This window comes from Hyla sarda, unplaced genomic scaffold (genome assembly GCF_029499605.1).
Source record: "Hyla sarda isolate aHylSar1 unplaced genomic scaffold, aHylSar1.hap1 scaffold_1602, whole genome shotgun sequence".
NCBI classification, from domain to species: Eukaryota; Metazoa; Chordata; class Amphibia; order Anura; family Hylidae; genus Hyla; species Hyla sarda.
Genome location: NW_026608238.1, coordinates 14083 through 34019, shown reverse-complemented (window position 1 = coordinate 34019; position 19937 = coordinate 14083). Strand labels below are relative to the sequence as shown.

At 46.3% G+C, this 19937-nt stretch overlaps 9 non-coding genes across 9 annotated transcripts; all 9 read right to left on the bottom strand.

The window, feature by feature from the left end:
• Positions 1-985: 985 nt before the first annotated feature.
• LOC130310859 (U2 spliceosomal RNA) lies at positions 986-1176 on the bottom strand. Its single transcript, XR_008859330.1, has one exon. It is a non-coding gene; the product is annotated as a U2 spliceosomal RNA (small nuclear RNA).
• Positions 1177-3276: 2100 nt separating this feature from the next.
• On the bottom strand, positions 3277-3467 carry LOC130310858 (U2 spliceosomal RNA). The gene has a single exon (XR_008859329.1). It is a non-coding gene; the product is annotated as a U2 spliceosomal RNA (small nuclear RNA).
• A 2079-nt stretch (positions 3468-5546) lies between these two features.
• LOC130310856 (U2 spliceosomal RNA) lies at positions 5547-5737 on the bottom strand. Its single transcript, XR_008859328.1, has one exon. It is a non-coding gene; the product is annotated as a U2 spliceosomal RNA (small nuclear RNA).
• A 2088-nt stretch (positions 5738-7825) lies between these two features.
• LOC130310855 (U2 spliceosomal RNA) lies at positions 7826-8016 on the bottom strand. Its single transcript, XR_008859327.1, has one exon. It is a non-coding gene; the product is annotated as a U2 spliceosomal RNA (small nuclear RNA).
• A 2082-nt stretch (positions 8017-10098) lies between these two features.
• Positions 10099-10289, bottom strand: LOC130310854 (U2 spliceosomal RNA). The gene has a single exon (XR_008859326.1). It is a non-coding gene; the product is annotated as a U2 spliceosomal RNA (small nuclear RNA).
• Positions 10290-12378: 2089 nt separating this feature from the next.
• On the bottom strand, positions 12379-12569 carry LOC130310853 (U2 spliceosomal RNA). The gene has a single exon (XR_008859325.1). It is a non-coding gene; the product is annotated as a U2 spliceosomal RNA (small nuclear RNA).
• Positions 12570-14654: 2085 nt separating this feature from the next.
• On the bottom strand, positions 14655-14845 carry LOC130310852 (U2 spliceosomal RNA). Its single transcript, XR_008859324.1, has one exon. It is a non-coding gene; the product is annotated as a U2 spliceosomal RNA (small nuclear RNA).
• Positions 14846-16934: 2089 nt separating this feature from the next.
• LOC130310851 (U2 spliceosomal RNA) lies at positions 16935-17125 on the bottom strand. The gene has a single exon (XR_008859323.1). It is a non-coding gene; the product is annotated as a U2 spliceosomal RNA (small nuclear RNA).
• Positions 17126-19219: 2094 nt separating this feature from the next.
• On the bottom strand, positions 19220-19410 carry LOC130310850 (U2 spliceosomal RNA). Its single transcript, XR_008859322.1, has one exon. It is a non-coding gene; the product is annotated as a U2 spliceosomal RNA (small nuclear RNA).
• Between the last annotated feature and the right edge of the window lie 527 nt (positions 19411-19937).

Here is a 19937-nt window from a genome sequence, read left to right as displayed (position 1 = left end):
GCAGATGGAGACACTGGGGGATAATTTTCTAAGGATTTATACTGATTTTTCCTGTCTGAATTTGTCGCACAGAAAGTTGCAGGCCAAATATGTGTGACATTTCTGCGACTTTAGCTTCTAGAGCATTTTTACAACATTATACATAGGTGCTGAATACATAAAAAGCGACTGTTCAGCGACAGACAAGTCGCATCGGCTGAAAGTAGGCCAGAATGTCAGTCCATGTTGGAGCAGGTTTAGATACAGTCTAAAGTATAGATCTCAAAGTCTGTGCACAGAATTTAGCAAGGGCCTCGCACCTTCTGATGCATCAGGTAGGTGCACAATAGCATAGCCTAACCCTCTGTACTTTGGTCTATATTGATGCGGGACATAGACAGCCAGCTGATGACCAATCCATTAGTGCAATGGATGGCTGGAAGCATTTGTCTTTGCCTTTGCAATACCACAGAAGCAATGCATGGTCAATGTACAGCAATGACACACCTGTGTGAACAGCCAGGAGACCCCCCCCCCCCCCCCCCCCCCATGTTATGTTACATAGATACATAGTTAGTACGGTCGAAAAAAGACATATGTCCATCAAGTTCAACCAGGGAATTAAGGGGTAGGGGTGTGGCGCGATATTGGGGAAGGGATGAGATTTTATATTTCTTCATAAGCATTAATCTTATTTTGTCAATTAGGAACATTCAGCACCCACCCGCTATCAAGGCAGCTGCCTATCATGTCATGCCCTACCTGCACAGGTGTGCTGGCTACTCAAATGATCCAATTAAGGAGGCCATTTAGTCAGCAGCAGCAGAAGTCCTGTGCCTGGACGCTCCAACAGCGGCCAGACACAAGCAGAAGCAGCAGAAGCAGCAGCAGCAGCACCACCTTTTGTTTTTTGGCTGCAGCAGCAAGGCCCACAGGGCTGGCTAGCTGGCTAGCCAGCAAGCAGGTAGCAATGAAAGTAGGAATCTTTCTTTTTAACCCTGTAAGGGGGTGGTGCACTGTACCCGAAGATACTGCCATATCGGGTCAATGCATAGGGCGACGGAAGCAAGCTTCGAAATCGGCCCCCGTTCTCAAAAATCCATTTAATATATGGTCCCCAGATAGGGGACGTATCAGATATTAAACTGATAAGAACAGATACTACACTTGATCTTAGCCAAAAGGCCGAGAAGCGATAACCGTGAAAGGGGCGGGCCCAACAAGGTCCCCTTCATGGGCACTATCACTGCTTGCTGTCAGGGAGGCTGCCAGACAATTTTCCATGCACACTCTGGGCTGGGGGGCAGTCAACCACCAGTACACACAGCAGAACCTAAACCCATACCATTATTGCTAAGCAGCAAGACAGGGGCCCATTGCACTCCCACGGGGCCTTTTTAAATGCAATCCATAACCCGGATTTGCCAGGAACCCTTCTTACTCCTCCTACTTGCATGTGACACTGGGCTTAGGATCTGCATAGGAAACACACACACAAGCACACACCTACCTTTGTTGCCTGCAGATGCCTCCTTGGCTGTCCCCAAACGGTATCAAACCAACACCCACGGGAAGCTGTAAGCATAGAGGACATGCCTGCACCCCATTGGACTTACCTGTGTGGGTTAAATCCGGGTTATTTGACAACCTATGGCGGTGATGGTTCTGCTCAGGCAGAGCAGTGCTGATGCTCCTCATAAAGCTGTCGCTGCTGTGAAGGTTCTAGGTGACATCACAAATCCCTATGGTTACATACACAACAAAGCTGGGTTGTTGTTGTTTACACTCTGCAAGGCCTGTGGAAGTGAGTGACATCATAGCACTGTAGTTCTGAGGGTTCTAGATGGATGCAACAATCTCCTGTTGCTTCTATGAAGGCCATAATAGACGACATCACCAAACAGCTCCATAGTCACATACACAGCAAAGGAGAGATGTTGTTTACACCTAGTGATGTCAGTGGTATTGAGTGACATCACAGCACAGTGCTAAGGCTCCTGGGCCTGGACACAGTAGCGGCTGCAATATCTCAACGGAGAATACGTTTATATATATGTGTGTGTGTGCGCGTATATATATATATATATATATATATATATATATATATATATATTTCTCCGCCGAAATCACTTTTAAACCCATTTCCACCTTTTTTTCCCTTCTCTTCCTCTTACTTTTTTTTCACGTTTTTTTACGTTTTTCTCCTTTTCGCCTCTTTTCTGCTTTTCGCCTCTTTTCTGGGCGTATTATTCTTCTTTTTCTTCTTTTTTTTCGTCTAATGCATACCCCATCAGTGCAGCAATGCTTATTCAATACCGCCAGCAGATGGAGACACTGGGGGATAATTTTCTAAGGATTTATACTGATTTTTCCTGTCTGAATTTGTCGCACAGAAAGTTGCAGGCCAAATATGTGTGACATTTCTGCGACTTTAGCTTCTAGAGCATTTTTACAACATTATACATAGGTGCTGAATACATAAAAAGCGACTGTCAGCGACAGACAAGTCGCATCGGCTGAAAGTAGGCCAGAATGTCAGTCCATGTTGGAGCAGGTTTAGATACAGTCTAAAGTATAGATCTCAAAGTCTGTGCACAGAATTTAGCAAGGGCCTCGCACCTTCTGATGCATCAGGTAGGTGCACAATAGCATAGCCTAACCCTCTGTACTTTGGTCTATATTGATGCGGGACATAGACAGCCAGCTGATGACCAATCCATTAGTGCAATGGATGGCTGGAAGCATTTGTCTTTGCCTTTGCAATACCACAGAAGCAATGCATGGTCAATGTACAGCAATGACACACCTGTGTGAACAGCCAGGAGACCCCCCCCCCCCCCATGTTATGTTACATAGTTACATAGTTAGTACGGTCGAAAAAAGACATATGTCCATCAAGTTCAACCAGGGAATTAAGGGGTAGGGGTGTGGCGCGATATTGGGGAAGGGATGAGATTTTATATTTCTTCATAAGCATTAATCTTATTTTGTCAATTAGGAACATTCAGCACCCACCCGCTATCAAGGCAGCTGCCTATCATGTCATGCCCTACCTGCACAGGTGTGCTGGCTACTCAAATGATCCAATTAAGGAGGCCATTTAGTCAGCAGCAGCAGAAGTCCTGTGCCTGGACGCTCCAACAGCGGCCAGACACAAGCAGAAGCAGCAGAAGCAGCAGCAGCAGCACCACCTTTTGTTTTTTGGCTGCAGCAGCAAGGCCCACAGGGCTGGCTAGCTGGCTAGCCAGCAAGCAGGTAGCAATGAAAGTAGGAATCTTTCTTTTTAACCCTGTAAGGGGGTGGTGCACTGTACCCGAAGATACTGCCATATCGGGTCAATGCATAGGGCGACGGAAGCAAGCTTCGAAATCGGCCCCCGTTCTCAAAAATCCATTTAATATATGGTCCCCAGATAGGGGACGTATCAGATATTAAACTGATAAGAACAGATACTACACTTGATCTTAGCCAAAAGGCCGAGAAGCGATAACCGTGAAAGGGGCGGGCCCAACAAGGTCCCCTTCATGGGCACTATCACTGCTTGCTGTCAGGGAGGCTGCCAGACAATTTTCCATGCACACTCTGGGCTGGGGGGCAGTCAACCACCAGTACACACAGCAGAACCTAAACCCATACCATTATTGCTAAGCAGCAAGACAGGGGCCCATTGCACTCCCACGGGGCCTTTTTAAATGCAATCCATAACCCGGATTTGCCAGGAACCCTTCTTACTCCTCCTACTTGCATGTGACACTGGGCTTAGGATCTGCATAGGAAACACACACACAAGCACACACCTACCTTTGTTGCCTGCAGATGCCTCCTTGGCTGTCCCCAAACGGTATCAAACCAACACCCACGGGAAGCTGTAAGCATAGAGGACATGCCTGCACCCCATTGGACTTACCTGTGTGGGTTAAATCCGGGTTATTTGACAACCTATGGCGGTGATGGTTCTGCTCAGGCAGAGCAGTGCTGATGCTCCTCATAAAGCTGTCGCTGCTGTGAAGGTTCTAGGTGACATCACAAATCCCTATGGTTACATACACAACAAAGCTGGGTTGTTGTTGTTTACACTCTGCAAGGCCTGTGGAAGTGAGTGACATCATAGCACTGTAGTTCTGAGGGTTCTAGATGGATGCAACAATCTCCTGTTGCTTCTATGAAGGCCATAATAGACGACATCACCAAACAGCTCCATAGTCACATACACAGCAAAGGAGAGATGTTGTTTACACCTAGTGATGTCAGTGGTATTGAGTGACATCACAGCACAGTGCTAAGGCTCCTGGGCCTGGACACAGCAGCGGCTGCAATATCTCAACGGAGAATACGTTTATATATATGTGTGTGTGTGCGCGTATATATATATATATATATATATATATATATATATATATTCTCCGCCGAAATCACTTTTAAACCCATTTCCACCTTTTTTTCCCTTCTCTTCCTCTTACTTTTTTTTCACGTTTTTTTACGTTTTTCTCCTTTTCGCCTCTTTTCTGGGCGTATTATTCTTCTTTTTCTTCTTTTTTTTCGTCTAATGCATACCCCATCAGTGCAGCAATGCTTATTCAATACCGCCAGCAGATGGAGACACTGGGGGATAATTTTCTAAGGATTTATACTGATTTTTCCTGTCTGAATTTGTCGCACAGAAAGTTGCAGGCCAAATATGTGTGACATTTCTGCGACTTTAGCTTCTAGAGCATTTTTACAACATTATACATAGGTGCTGAATACATAAAAAGCGACTGTTCAGCGACAGACAAGTCGCATCGGCTGAAAGTAGGCCAGAATGTCAGTCCATGTTGGAGCAGGTTTAGATACAGTCTAAAGTATAGATCTCAAAGTCTGTGCACAGAATTTAGCAAGGGCCTCGCACCTTCTGATGCATCAGGTAGGTGCACAATAGCATAGCCTAACCCTCTGTACTTTGGTCTATATTGATGCGGGACATAGACAGCCAGCTGATGACCAATCCATTAGTGCAATGGATGGCTGGAAGCATTTGTCTTTGCCTTTGCAATACCACAGAAGCAATGCATGGTCAATGTACAGCAATGACACACCTGTGTGAACAGCCAGGAGACCCCCCCCCCCCCCCATGTTATGTTACATAGTTACATAGTTAGTACGGTCGAAAAAAGACATATGTCCATCAAGTTCAACCAGGGAATTAAGGGGTAGGGGTGTGGCGCGATATTGGGGAAGGGATGAGATTTTATATTTCTTCATAAGCATTAATCTTATTTTGTCAATTAGGAACATTCAGCACCCACCCGCTATCAAGGCAGCTGCCTATCATGTCATGCCCTACCTGCACAGGTGTGCTGGCTACTCAAATGATCCAATTAAGGAGGCCATTTAGTCAGCAGCAGCAGAAGTCCTGTGCCTGGACGCTCCAACAGCGGCCAGACACAAGCAGAAGCAGCAGAAGCAGCAGCAGCAGCACCACCTTTTGTTTTTTGGCTGCAGCAGCAAGGCCCACAGGGCTGGCTAGCTGGCTAGCCAGCAAGCAGGTAGCAATGAAAGTAGGAATCTTTCTTTTTAACCCTGTAAGGGGGTGGTGCACTGTACCCGAAGATACTGCCATATCGGGTCAATGCATAGGGCGACGGAAGCAAGCTTCGAAATCGGCCCCCGTTCTCAAAAATCCATTTAATATATGGTCCCCAGATAGGGGACGTATCAGATATTAAACTGATAAGAACAGATACTACACTTGATCTTAGCCAAAAGGCCGAGAAGCGATAACCGTGAAAGGGGCGGGCCCAACAAGGTCCCCTTCATGGGCACTATCACTGCTTGCTGTCAGGGAGGCTGCCAGACAATTTTCCATGCACACTCTGGGCTGGGGGGCAGTCAACCACCAGTACACACAGCAGAACCTAAACCCATACCATTATTGCTAAGCAGCAAGACAGGGGCCCATTGCACTCCCACGGGGCCTTTTTAAATGCAATCCATAACCCGGATTTGCCAGGAACCCTTCTTACTCCTCCTACTTGCATGTGACACTGGGCTTAGGATCTGCATAGGAAACACACACACAAGCACACACCTACCTTTGTTGCCTGCAGATGCCTCCTTGGCTGTCCCCAAACGGTATCAAACCAACACCCACGGGAAGCTGTAAGCATAGAGGACATGCCTGCACCCCATTGGACTTACCTGTGTGGGTTAAATCCGGGTTATTTGACAACCTATGGCGGTGATGGTTCTGCTCAGGCAGAGCAGTGCTGATGCTCCTCATAAAGCTGTCGCTGCTGTGAAGGTTCTAGGTGACATCACAAATCCCTATGGTTACATACACAACAAAGCTGGGTTGTTGTTGTTTACACTCTGCAAGGCCTGTGGAAGTGAGTGACATCATAGCACTGTAGTTCTGAGGGTTCTAGATGGATGCAACAATCTCCTGTTGCTTCTATGAAGGCCATAATAGACGACATCACCAAACAGCTCCATAGTCACATACACAGCAAAGGAGAGATGTTGTTTACACCTAGTGATGTCAGTGGTATTGAGTGACATCACAGCACAGTGCTAAGGCTCCTGGGCCTGGACACAGCAGCGGCTGCAATATCTCAACGGAGAATACGTTTATATATATGTGTGTGTGTGCGCGTATATATATATATATATATATATATATATATATATATATATATATTTCTCCGCCGAAATCACTTTTAAACCCATTTCCACCTTTTTTTCCCTTCTCTTCCTCTTACTTTTTTTTCACGTTTTTTTACGTTTTTCTCCTTTTCGCCTCTTTTCTGGGCGTATTATTCTTCTTTTTCTTCTTTTTTTTCGTCTAATGCATACCCCATCAGTGCAGCAATGCTTATTCAATACCGCCAGCAGATGGAGACACTGGGGGATAATTTTCTAAGGATTTATACTGATTTTTCCTGTCTGAATTTGTTGCACAGAAAGTTGCAGGCCAAATATGTGTGACATTTCTGCGACTTTAGCTTCTAGAGCATTTTTACAACATTATACATAGGTGCTGAATACATAAAAAGCGACTGTTCAGCGACAGACAAGTCGCATCGGCTGAAAGTAGGCCAGAATGTCAGTCCATGTTGGAGCAGGTTTAGATACAGTCTAAAGTATAGATCTCAAAGTCTGTGCACAGAATTTAGCAAGGGCCTCGCACCTTCTGATGCATCAGGTAGGTGCACAATAGCATAGCCTAACCCTCTGTACTTTGGTCTATATTGATGCGGGACATAGACAGCCAGCTGATGACCAATCCATTAGTGCAATGGATGGCTGGAAGCATTTGTCTTTGCCTTTGCAATACCACAGAAGCAATGCATGGTCAATGTACAGCAATGACACACCTGTGTGAACAGCCAGGAGACCCCCCCCCCCCCCCCCATGTTATGTTACATAGTTACATAGTTAGTACGGTCGAAAAAAGACATATGTCCATCAAGTTCAACCAGGGAATTAAGGGGTAGGGGTGTGGCGCGATATTGGGGAAGGGATGAGATTTTATATTTCTTCATAAGCATTAATCTTATTTTGTCAATTAGGAACATTCAGCACCCACCCGCTATCAAGGCAGCTGCCTATCATGTCATGCCCTACCTGCACAGGTGTGCTGGCTACTCAAATGATCCAATTAAGGAGGCCATTTAGTCAGCAGCAGCAGAAGTCCTGTGCCTGGACGCTCCAACAGCGGCCAGACACAAGCAGAAGCAGCAGAAGCAGCAGCAGCAGCACCACCTTTTGTTTTTTGGCTGCAGCAGCAAGGCCCACAGGGCTGGCTAGCTGGCTAGCCAGCAAGCAGGTAGCAATGAAAGTAGGAATCTTTCTTTTTAACCCTGTAAGGGGGTGGTGCACTGTACCCGAAGATACTGCCATATCGGGTCAATGCATAGGGCGACGGAAGCAAGCTTCGAAATCGGCCCCCGTTCTCAAAAATCCATTTAATATATGGTCCCCAGATAGGGGACGTATCAGATATTAAACTGATAAGAACAGATACTACACTTGATCTTAGCCAAAAGGCCGAGAAGCGATAACCGTGAAAGGGGCGGGCCCAACAAGGTCCCCTTCATGGGCACTATCACTGCTTGCTGTCAGGGAGGCTGCCAGACAATTTTCCATGCACACTCTGGGCTGGGGGGCAGTCAACCACCAGTACACACAGCAGAACCTAAACCCATACCATTATTGCTAAGCAGCAAGACAGGGGCCCATTGCACTCCCACGGGGCCTTTTTAAATGCAATCCATAACCCGGATTTGCCAGGAACCCTTCTTACTCCTCCTACTTGCATGTGACACTGGGCTTAGGATCTGCATAGGAAACACACACACAAGCACACACCTACCTTTGTTGCCTGCAGATGCCTCCTTGGCTGTCCCCAAACGGTATCAAACCAACACCCACGGGAAGCTGTAAGCATAGAGGACATGCCTGCACCCCATTGGACTTACCTGTGTGGGTTAAATCCGGGTTATTTGACAACCTATGGCGGTGATGGTTCTGCTCAGGCAGAGCAGTGCTGATGCTCCTCATAAAGCTGTCGCTGCTGTGAAGGTTCTAGGTGACATCACAAATCCCTATGGTTACATACACAACAAAGCTGGGTTGTTGTTGTTTACACTCTGCAAGGCCTGTGGAAGTGAGTGACATCATAGCACTGTAGTTCTGAGGGTTCTAGATGGATGCAACAATCTCCTGTTGCTTCTATGAAGGCCATAATAGACGACATCACCAAACAGCTCCATAGTCACATACACAGCAAAGGAGAGATGTTGTTTACACCTAGTGATGTCAGTGGTATTGAGTGACATCACAGCACAGTGCTAAGGCTCCTGGGCCTGGACACAGCAGCGGCTGCAATATCTCAACGGAGAATACGTTTATATATATGTGTGTGTGTGCGCGTATATATATATATATATATATATATATATATATATATATTTCTCCGCCGAAATCACTTTTAAACCCATTTCCACCTTTTTTTCCCTTCTCTTCCTCTTACTTTTTTTTCACGTTTTTTTACGTTTTTCTCCTTTTCGCCTCTTTTCTGGGCGTATTATTCTTCTTTTTCTTCTTTTTTTTCGTCTAATGCATACCCCATCAGTGCAGCAATGCTTATTCAATACCGCCAGCAGATGGAGACACTGGGGGATAATTTTCTAAGGATTTATACTGATTTTTCCTGTCTGAATTTGTCGCACAGAAAGTTGCAGGCCAAATATGTGTGACATTTCTGCGACTTTAGCTTCTAGAGCATTTTTACAACATTATACATAGGTGCTGAATACATAAAAAGCGACTGTTCAGCGACAGACAAGTCGCATCGGCTGAAAGTAGGCCAGAATGTCAGTCCATGTTGGAGCAGGTTTAGATACAGTCTAAAGTATAGATCTCAAAGTCTGTGCACAGAATTTAGCAAGGGCCTCGCACCTTCTGATGCATTAGGTAGGTGCACAATAGCATAGCCTAACCCTCTGTACTTTGGTCTATATTGATGCGGGACATAGACAGCCAGCTGATGACCAATCCATTAGTGCAATGGATGGCTGGAAGCATTTGTCTTTGCCTTTGCAATACCACAGAAGCAATGCATGGTCAATGTACAGCAATGACACACCTGTGTGAACAGCCAGGAGACCCCCCCCCCCCCCCCCATGTTATGTTACATAGTTACATAGTTAGTACGGTCGAAAAAAGACATATGTCCATCAAGTTCAACCAGGGAATTAAGGGGTAGGGGTGTGGCGCGATATTGGGGAAGGGATGAGATTTTATATTTCTTCATAAGCATTAATCTTATTTTGTCAATTAGGAACATTCAGCACCCACCCGCTATCAAGGCAGCTGCCTATCATGTCATGCCCTACCTGCACAGGTGTGCTGGCTACTCAAATGATCCAATTAAGGAGGCCATTTAGTCAGCAGCAGCAGAAGTCCTGTGCCTGGACGCTCCAACAGCGGCCAGACACAAGCAGAAGCAGCAGAAGCAGCAGCAGCAGCACCACCTTTTGTTTTTTGGCTGCAGCAGCAAGGCCCACAGGGCTGGCTAGCTGGCTAGCCAGCAAGCAGGTAGCAATGAAAGTAGGAATCTTTCTTTTTAACCCTGTAAGGGGGTGGTGCACTGTACCCGAAGATACTGCCATATCGGGTCAATGCATAGGGCGACGGAAGCAAGCTTCGAAATCGGCCCCCGTTCTCAAAAATCCATTTAATATATGGTCCCCAGATAGGGGACGTATCAGATATTAAACTGATAAGAACAGATACTACACTTGATCTTAGCCAAAAGGCCGAGAAGCGATAACCGTGAAAGGGGCGGGCCCAACAAGGTCCCCTTCATGGGCACTATCACTGCTTGCTGTCAGGGAGGCTGCCAGACAATTTTCCATGCACACTCTGGGCTGGGGGGCAGTCAACCACCAGTACACACAGCAGAACCTAAACCCATACCATTATTGCTAAGCAGCAAGACAGGGGCCCATTGCACTCCCACGGGGCCTTTTTAAATGCAATCCATAACCCGGATTTGCCAGGAACCCTTCTTACTCCTCCTACTTGCATGTGACACTGGGCTTAGGATCTGCATAGGAAACACACACACAAGCACACACCTACCTTTGTTGCCTGCAGATGCCTCCTTGGCTGTCCCCAAACGGTATCAAACCAACACCCACGGGAAGCTGTAAGCATAGAGGACATGCCTGCACCCCATTGGACTTACCTGTGTGGGTTAAATCCGGGTTATTTGACAACCTATGGCGGTGATGGTTCTGCTCAGGCAGAGCAGTGCTGATGCTCCTCATAAAGCTGTCGCTGCTGTGAAGGTTCTAGGTGACATCACAAATCCCTATGGTTACATACACAACAAAGCTGGGTTGTTGTTGTTTACACTCTGCAAGGCCTGTGGAAGTGAGTGACATCATAGCACTGTAGTTCTGAGGGTTCTAGATGGATGCAACAATCTCCTGTTGCTTCTATGAAGGCCATAATAGACGACATCACCAAACAGCTCCATAGTCACATACACAGCAAAGGAGAGATGTTGTTTACACCTAGTGATGTCAGTGGTACTGAGTGACATCACAGCACAGTGCTAAGGCTCCTGGGCCTGGACACAGCAGCGGCTGCAATATCTCAACGGAGAATACGTTTATATATATGTGTGTGTGTGCGCGTATATATATATATATATATATATATATATATATATATATATATTTCTCCGCCGAAATCACTTTTAAACCCATTTCCACCTTTTTTTCCCTTCTCTTCCTCTTACTTTTTTTTCACGTTTTTTTACGTTTTTCTCCTTTTCGCCTCTTTTCTGGGCGTATTATTCTTCTTTTTCTTCTTTTTTTTCGTCTAATGCATACCCCATCAGTGCAGCAATGCTTATTCAATACCGCCAGCAGATGGAGACACTGGGGGATAATTTTCTAAGGATTTATACTGATTTTTCCTGTCTGAATTTGTCGCACAGAAAGTTGCAGGCCAAATATGTGTGACATTTCTGCGACTTTAGCTTCTAGAGCATTTTTACAACATTATACATAGGTGCTGAATACATAAAAAGCGACTGTTCAGCGACAGACAAGTCGCATCGGCTGAAAGTAGGCCAGAATGTCAGTCCATGTTGGAGCAGGTTTAGATACAGTCTAAAGTATAGATCTCAAAGTCTGTGCACAGAATTTAGCAAGGGCCTCGCACCTTCTGATGCATTAGGTAGGTGCACAATAGCATAGCCTAACCCTCTGTACTTTGGTCTATATTGATGCGGGACATAGACAGCCAGCTGATGACCAATCCATTAGTGCAATGGATGGCTGGAAGCATTTGTCTTTGCCTTTGCAATACCACAGAAGCAATGCATGGTCAATGTACAGCAATGACACACCTGTGTGAACAGCCAGGAGACCCCCCCCCCCCCCCCCCCCATGTTATGTTACATAGTTACATAGTTAGTACGGTCGAAAAAAGACATATGTCCATCAAGTTCAACCAGGGAATTAAGGGGTAGGGGTGTGGCGCGATATTGGGGAAGGGATGAGATTTTATATTTCTTCATAAGCATTAATCTTATTTTGTCAATTAGGAACATTCAGCACCCACCCGCTATCAAGGCAGCTGCCTATCATGTCATGCCCTACCTGCACAGGTGTGCTGGCTACTCAAATGATCCAATTAAGGAGGCCATTTAGTCAGCAGCAGCAGAAGTCCTGTGCCTGGACGCTCCAACAGCGGCCAGACACAAGCAGAAGCAGCAGAAGCAGCAGCAGCAGCACCACCTTTTGTTTTTTGGCTGCAGCAGCAAGGCCCACAGGGCTGGCTAGCTGGCTAGCCAGCAAGCAGGTAGCAATGAAAGTAGGAATCTTTCTTTTTAACCCTGTAAGGGGGTGGTGCACTGTACCCGAAGATACTGCCATATCGGGTCAATGCATAGGGCGACGGAAGCAAGCTTCGAAATCGGCCCCCGTTCTCAAAAATCCATTTAATATATGGTCCCCAGATAGGGGACGTATCAGATATTAAACTGATAAGAACAGATACTACACTTGATCTTAGCCAAAAGGCCGAGAAGCGATAACCGTGAAAGGGGCGGGCCCAACAAGGTCCCCTTCATGGGCACTATCACTGCTTGCTGTCAGGGAGGCTGCCAGACAATTTTCCATGCACACTCTGGGCTGGGGGGCAGTCAACCACCAGTACACACAGCAGAACCTAAACCCATACCATTATTGCTAAGCAGCAAGACAGGGGCCCATTGCACTCCCACGGGGCCTTTTTAAATGCAATCCATAACCCGGATTTGCCAGGAACCCTTCTTACTCCTCCTACTTGCATGTGACACTGGGCTTAGGATCTGCATAGGAAACACACACACAAGCACACACCTACCTTTGTTGCCTGCAGATGCCTCCTTGGCTGTCCCCAAACGGTATCAAACCAACACCCACGGGAAGCTGTAAGCATAGAGGACATGCCTGCACCCCATTGGACTTACCTGTGTGGGTTAAATCCGGGTTATTTGACAACCTATGGCGGTGATGGTTCTGCTCAGGCAGAGCAGTGCTGATGCTCCTCATAAAGCTGTCGCTGCTGTGAAGGTTCTAGGTGACATCACAAATCCCTATGGTTACATACACAACAAAGCTGGGTTGTTGTTGTTTACACTCTGCAAGGCCTGTGGAAGTGAGTGACATCATAGCACTGTAGTTCTGAGGGTTCTAGATGGATGCAACAATCTCCTGTTGCTTCTATGAAGGCCATAATAGACGACATCACCAAACAGCTCCATAGTCACATACACAGCAAAGGAGAGATGTTGTTTACACCTAGTGATGTCAGTGGTATTGAGTGACATCACAGCACAGTGCTAAGGCTCCTGGGCCTGGACACAGCAGCGGCTGCAATATCTCAACGGAGAATACGTTTATATATATGTGTGTGTGTGCGCGTATATATATATATATATATATATATATATATATATATATATTTCTCCGCCGAAATCACTTTTAAACCCATTTCCACCTTTTTTTCCCTTCTCTTCCTCTTACTTTTTTTTCACGTTTTTTTACGTTTTTCTCCTTTTCGCCTCTTTTCTGGGCGTATTATTCTTCTTTTTCTTCTTTTTTTTCGTCTAATGCATACCCCATCAGTGCAGCAATGCTTATTCAATACCGCCAGCAGATGGAGACACTGGGGGATAATTTTCTAAGGATTTATACTGATTTTTCCTGTCTGAATTTGTCGCACAGAAAGTTGCAGGCCAAATATGTGTGACATTTCTGCGACTTTAGCTTCTAGAGCATTTTTACAACATTATACATAGGTGCTGAATACATAAAAAGCGACTGTTCAGCGACAGACAAGTCGCATCGGCTGAAAGTAGGCCAGAATGTCAGTCCATGTTGGAGCAGGTTTAGATACAGTCTAAAGTATAGATCTCAAAGTCTGTGCACAGAATTTAGCAAGGGCCTCGCACCTTCTGATGCATTAGGTAGGTGCACAATAGCATAGCCTAACCCTCTGTACTTTGGTCTATATTGATGCGGGACATAGACAGCCAGCTGATGACCAATCCATTAGTGCAATGGATGGCTGGAAGCATTTGTCTTTGCCTTTGCAATACCACAGAAGCAATGCATGGTCAATGTACAGCAATGACACACCTGTGTGAACAGCCAGGAGACCCCCCCCCCCCCCCCCCATGTTATGTTACATAGTTACATAGTTAGTACGGTCGAAAAAAGACATATGTCCATCAAGTTCAACCAGGGAATTAAGGGGTAGGGGTGTGGCGCGATATTGGGGAAGGGATGAGATTTTATATTTCTTCATAAGCATTAATCTTATTTTGTCAATTAGGAACATTCAGCACCCACCCGCTATCAAGGCAGCTGCCTATCATGTCATGCCCTACCTGCACAGGTGTGCTGGCTACTCAAATGATCCAATTAAGGAGGCCATTTAGTCAGCAGCAGCAGAAGTCCTGTGCCTGGACGCTCCAACAGCGGCCAGACACAAGCAGAAGCAGCAGAAGCAGCAGCAGCAGCACCACCTTTTGTTTTTTGGCTGCAGCAGCAAGGCCCACAGGGCTGGCTAGCTGGCTAGCCAGCAAGCAGGTAGCAATGAAAGTAGGAATCTTTCTTTTTAACCCTGTAAGGGGGTGGTGCACTGTACCCGAAGATACTGCCATATCGGGTCAATGCATAGGGCGACGGAAGCAAGCTTCGAAATCGGCCCCCGTTCTCAAAAATCCATTTAATATATGGTCCCCAGATAGGGGACGTATCAGATATTAAACTGATAAGAACAGATACTACACTTGATCTTAGCCAAAAGGCCGAGAAGCGATAACCGTGAAAGGGGCGGGCCCAACAAGGTCCCCTTCATGGGCACTATCACTGCTTGCTGTCAGGGAGGCTGCCAGACAATTTTCCATGCACACTCTGGGCTGGGGGGCAGTCAACCACCAGTACACACAGCAGAACCTAAACCCATACCATTATTGCTAAGCAGCAAGACAGGGGCCCATTGCACTCCCACGGGGCCTTTTTAAATGCAATCCATAACCCGGATTTGCCAGGAACCCTTCTTACTCCTCCTACTTGCATGTGACACTGGGCTTAGGATCTGCATAGGAAACACACACACAAGCACACACCTACCTTTGTTGCCTGCAGATGCCTCCTTGGCTGTCCCCAAACGGTATCAAACCAACACCCACGGGAAGCTGTAAGCATAGAGGACATGCCTGCACCCCATTGGACTTACCTGTGTGGGTTAAATCCGGGTTATTTGACAACCTATGGCGGTGATGGTTCTGCTCAGGCAGAGCAGTGCTGATGCTCCTCATAAAGCTGTCGCTGCTGTGAAGGTTCTAGGTGACATCACAAATCCCTATGGTTACATACACAACAAAGCTGGGTTGTTGTTGTTTACACTCTGCAAGGCCTGTGGAAGTGAGTGACATCATAGCACTGTAGTTCTGAGGGTTCTAGATGGATGCAACAATCTCCTGTTGCTTCTATGAAGGCCATAATAGACGACATCACCAAACAGCTCCATAGTCACATACACAGCAAAGGAGAGATGTTGTTTACACCTAGTGATGTCAGTGGTACTGAGTGACATCACAGCACAGTGCTAAGGCTCCTGGGCCTGGACACAGCAGCGGCTGCAATATCTCAACGGAGAATACGTTTATATATATGTGTGTGTGTGCGCGTATATATATATATATATATATATATATATATATATATATATATTTCTCCGCCGAAATCACTTTTAAACCCATTTCCACCTTTTTTTCCCTTCTCTTCCTCTTACTTTTTTTTCACGTTTTTTTACGTTTTTCTCCTTTTCGCCTCTTTTCTGGGCGTATTATTCTTCTTTTTCTTCTTTTTTTTCGTCTAATGCATACCCCATCAGTGCAGCAATGCTTATTCAATACCGCCAGCAGATGGAGACACTGGGGGATAATTTTCTAAGGATTTATACTGATTTTTCCTGTCTGAATTTGTCGCACAGAAAGTTGCAGGCCAAATATGTGTGACATTTCTGCGACTTTAGCTTCTAGAGCATTTTTACAACATTATACATAGGTGCTGAATACATAAAAAGCGACTGTTCAGCGACAGACAAGTCGCATCGGCTGAAAGTAGGCCAGAATGTCAGTCCATGTTGGAGCAGGTTTAGATACAGTCTAAAGTATAGATCTCAAAGTCTGTGCACAGAATTTAGCAAGGGCCTCGCACCTTCTGATGCATTAGGTAGGTGCACAATAGCATAGCCTAACCCTCTGTACTTTGGTCTATATTGATGCGGGACATAGACAGCCAGCTGATGACCAATCCATTAGTGCAATGGATGGCTGGAAGCATTTGTCTTTGCCTTTGCAATACCACAGAAGCAATGCATGGTCAATGTACAGCAATGACACACCTGTGTGAACAGCCAGGAGACCCCCCCCCCCCCCCCCCCCATGTTATGTTACATAGTTACATAGTTAGTACGGTCGAAAAAAGACATATGTCCATCAAGTTCAACCAGGGAATTAAGGGGTAGGGGTGTGGCGCGATATTGGGGAAGGGATGAGATTTTATATTTCTTCATAAGCATTAATCTTATTTTGTCAATTAGGAACATTCAGCACCCACCCGCTATCAAGGCAGCTGCCTATCATGTCATGCCCTACCTGCACAGGTGTGCTGGCTACTCAAATGATCCAATTAAGGAGGCCATTTAGTCAGCAGCAGCAGAAGTCCTGTGCCTGGACGCTCCAACAGCGGCCAGACACAAGCAGAAGCAGCAGAAGCAGCAGCAGCAGCACCACCTTTTGTTTTTTGGCTGCAGCAGCAAGGCCCACAGGGCTGGCTAGCTGGCTAGCCAGCAAGCAGGTAGCAATGAAAGTAGGAATCTTTCTTTTTAACCCTGTAAGGGGGTGGTGCACTGTACCCGAAGATACTGCCATATCGGGTCAATGCATAGGGCGACGGAAGCAAGCTTCGAAATCGGCCCCCGTTCTCAAAAATCCATTTAATATATGGTCCCCAGATAGGGGACGTATCAGATATTAAACTGATAAGAACAGATACTACACTTGATCTTAGCCAAAAGGCCGAGAAGCGATAACCGTGAAAGGGGCGGGCCCAACAAGGTCCCCTTCATGGGCACTATCACTGCTTGCTGTCAGGGAGGCTGCCAGACAATTTTCCATGCACACTCTGGGCTGGGGGGCAGTCAACCACCAGTACACACAGCAGAACCTAAACCCATACCATTATTGCTAAGCAGCAAGACAGGGGCCCATTGCACTCCCACGGGGCCTTTTTAAATGCAATCCATAACCCGGATTTGCCAGGAACCCTTCTTACTCCTCCTACTTGCATGTGACACTGGGCTTAGGATCTGCATAGGAAACACACACACAAGCACACACCTACCTTTGTTGCCTGCAGATGCCTCCTTGGCTGTCCCCAAACGGTATCAAACCAACACCCACGGGAAGCTGTAAGCATAGAGGACATGCCTGCACCCCATTGGACTTACCTGTGTGGGTTAAATCCGGGTTATTTGACAACCTATGGCGGTGATGGTTCTGCTCAGGCAGAGCAGTGCTGATGCTCCTCATAAAGCTGTCGCTGCTGTGAAGGTTCTAGGTGACATCACAAATCCCTATGGTTACATACACAACAAAGCTGGGTTGTTGTTGTTTACACTCTGCAAGGCCTGTGGAAGTGAGTGACATCATAGCACTGTAGTTCTGAGGGTTCTAGATGGATGCAACAATCTCCTGTTGCTTCTATGAAGGCCATAATAGACGACATCACCAAACAGCTCCATAGTCACATACACAGCAAAGGAGAGATGTTGTTTACACCTAGTGATGTCAGTGGTACTGAGTAACATCACAGCACAGTGCTAAGGCTCCTGGGCCTGGACACAGCAGCGGCTGCAATATCTCAACGGAGAATACGTTTATATATATGTGTGTGTGTGCGCGTATATATATATATATATATATATATATATATATATATATATATATATATTTCTCCGCCGAAATCACTTTTAAACCCATTTCCACCTTTTTTTCCCTTCTCTTCCTCTTACTTTTTTTTCACGTTTTTTTACGTTTTTCTCCTTTTCGCCTCTTTTCTGGGCGTATTATTCTTCTTTTTCTTCTTTTTTTTCGTCTAATGCATACCCCATCAGTGCAGCAATGCTTATTCAATACCGCCAGCAGATGGAGACACTGGGGGATAATTTTCTAAGGATTTATACTGATTTTTCCTGTCTGAATTTGTCGCACAGAAAGTTGCAGGCCAAATATGTGTGACATTTCTGCGACTTTAGCTTCTAGAGCATTTTTACAACATTATACATAGGTGCTGAATACATAAAAAGCGACTGTTCAGCGACAGACAAGTCGCATCGGCTGAAAGTAGGCCAGAATGTCAGTCCATGTTGGAGCAGGTTTAGATACAGTCTAAAGTATAGATCTCAAAGTCTGTGCACAGAATTTAGCAAGGGCCTCGCACCTTCTGATGCATCAGGTAGGTGCACAATAGCATAGCCTAACCCTCTGTACTTTGGTCTATATTGATGCGGGACATAGACAGCCAGCTGATGACCAATCCATTAGTGCAATGGATGGCTGGAAGCATTTGTCTTTGCCTTTGCAATACCACAGAAGCAATGCATGGTCAATGTACAGCAATGACACACCTGTGTGAACAGCCAGGAGACCCCCCCCCCCCCCCCCCCATGTTATGTTACATAGTTACATAGTTAGTACGGTCGAAAAAAGACATATGTCCATCAAGTTCAACCAGGGAATTAAGGGGTAGGGGTGTGGCGCGATATTGGGGAAGGGATGAGATTTTATATTTCTTCATAAGCATTAATCTTATTTTGTCAATTAGGAACATTCAGCACCCACCCGCTATCAAGGCAGCTGCCTATCATGTCATGCCCTACCTGCACAGGTGTGCTGGCTACTCAAATGATCCAATTAAGGAGGCCATTTAGTCAGCAGCAGCAGAAGTCCTGTGCCTGGACGCTCCAACAGCGGCCAGACACAAGCAGAAGCAGCAGAAGCAGCAGCAGCAGCACCACCTTTTGTTTTTTGGCTGCAGCAGCAAGGCCCACAGGGCTGGCTAGCTGGCTAGCCAGCAAGCAGGTAGCAATGAAAGTAGGAATCTTTCTTTTTAACCCTGTAAGGGGGTGGTGCACTGTACCCGAAGATACTGCCATATCGGGTCAATGCATAGGGCGACGGAAGCAAGCTTCGAAATCGGCCCCCGTTCTCAAAAATCCATTTAATATATGGTCCCCAGATAGGGGACGTATCAGATATTAAACTGATAAGAACAGATACTACACTTGATCTTAGCCAAAAGGCCGAGAAGCGATAACCGTGAAAGGGGCGGGCCCAACAAGGTCCCCTTCATGGGCACTATCACTGCTTGCTGTCAGGGAGGCTGCCAGACAATTTTCCATGCACACTCTGGGCTGGGGGGCAGTCAACCACCAGTACACACAGCAGAACCTAAACCCATACCATTATTGCTAAGCAGCAAGACAGGGGCCCATTGCACTCCCACGGGGCCTTTTTAAATGCAATCCATAACCCGGATTTGCCAGGAACCCTTCTTACTCCTCCTACTTGCATGTGACACTGGGCTTAGGATCTGCATAGGAAACACACACACAAGCACACACCTACCTTTGTTGCCTGCAGATGCCTCCTTGGCTGTCCCCAAACGGTATCAAACCAACACCCACGGGAAGCTGTAAGCATAGAGGACATGCCTGCACCCCATTGGACTTACCTGTGTGGGTTAAATCCGGGTTATTTGACAACCTATGGCGGTGATGGTTCTGCTCAGGCAGAGCAGTGCTGATGCTCCTCATAAAGCTGTCGCTGCTGTGAAGGTTCT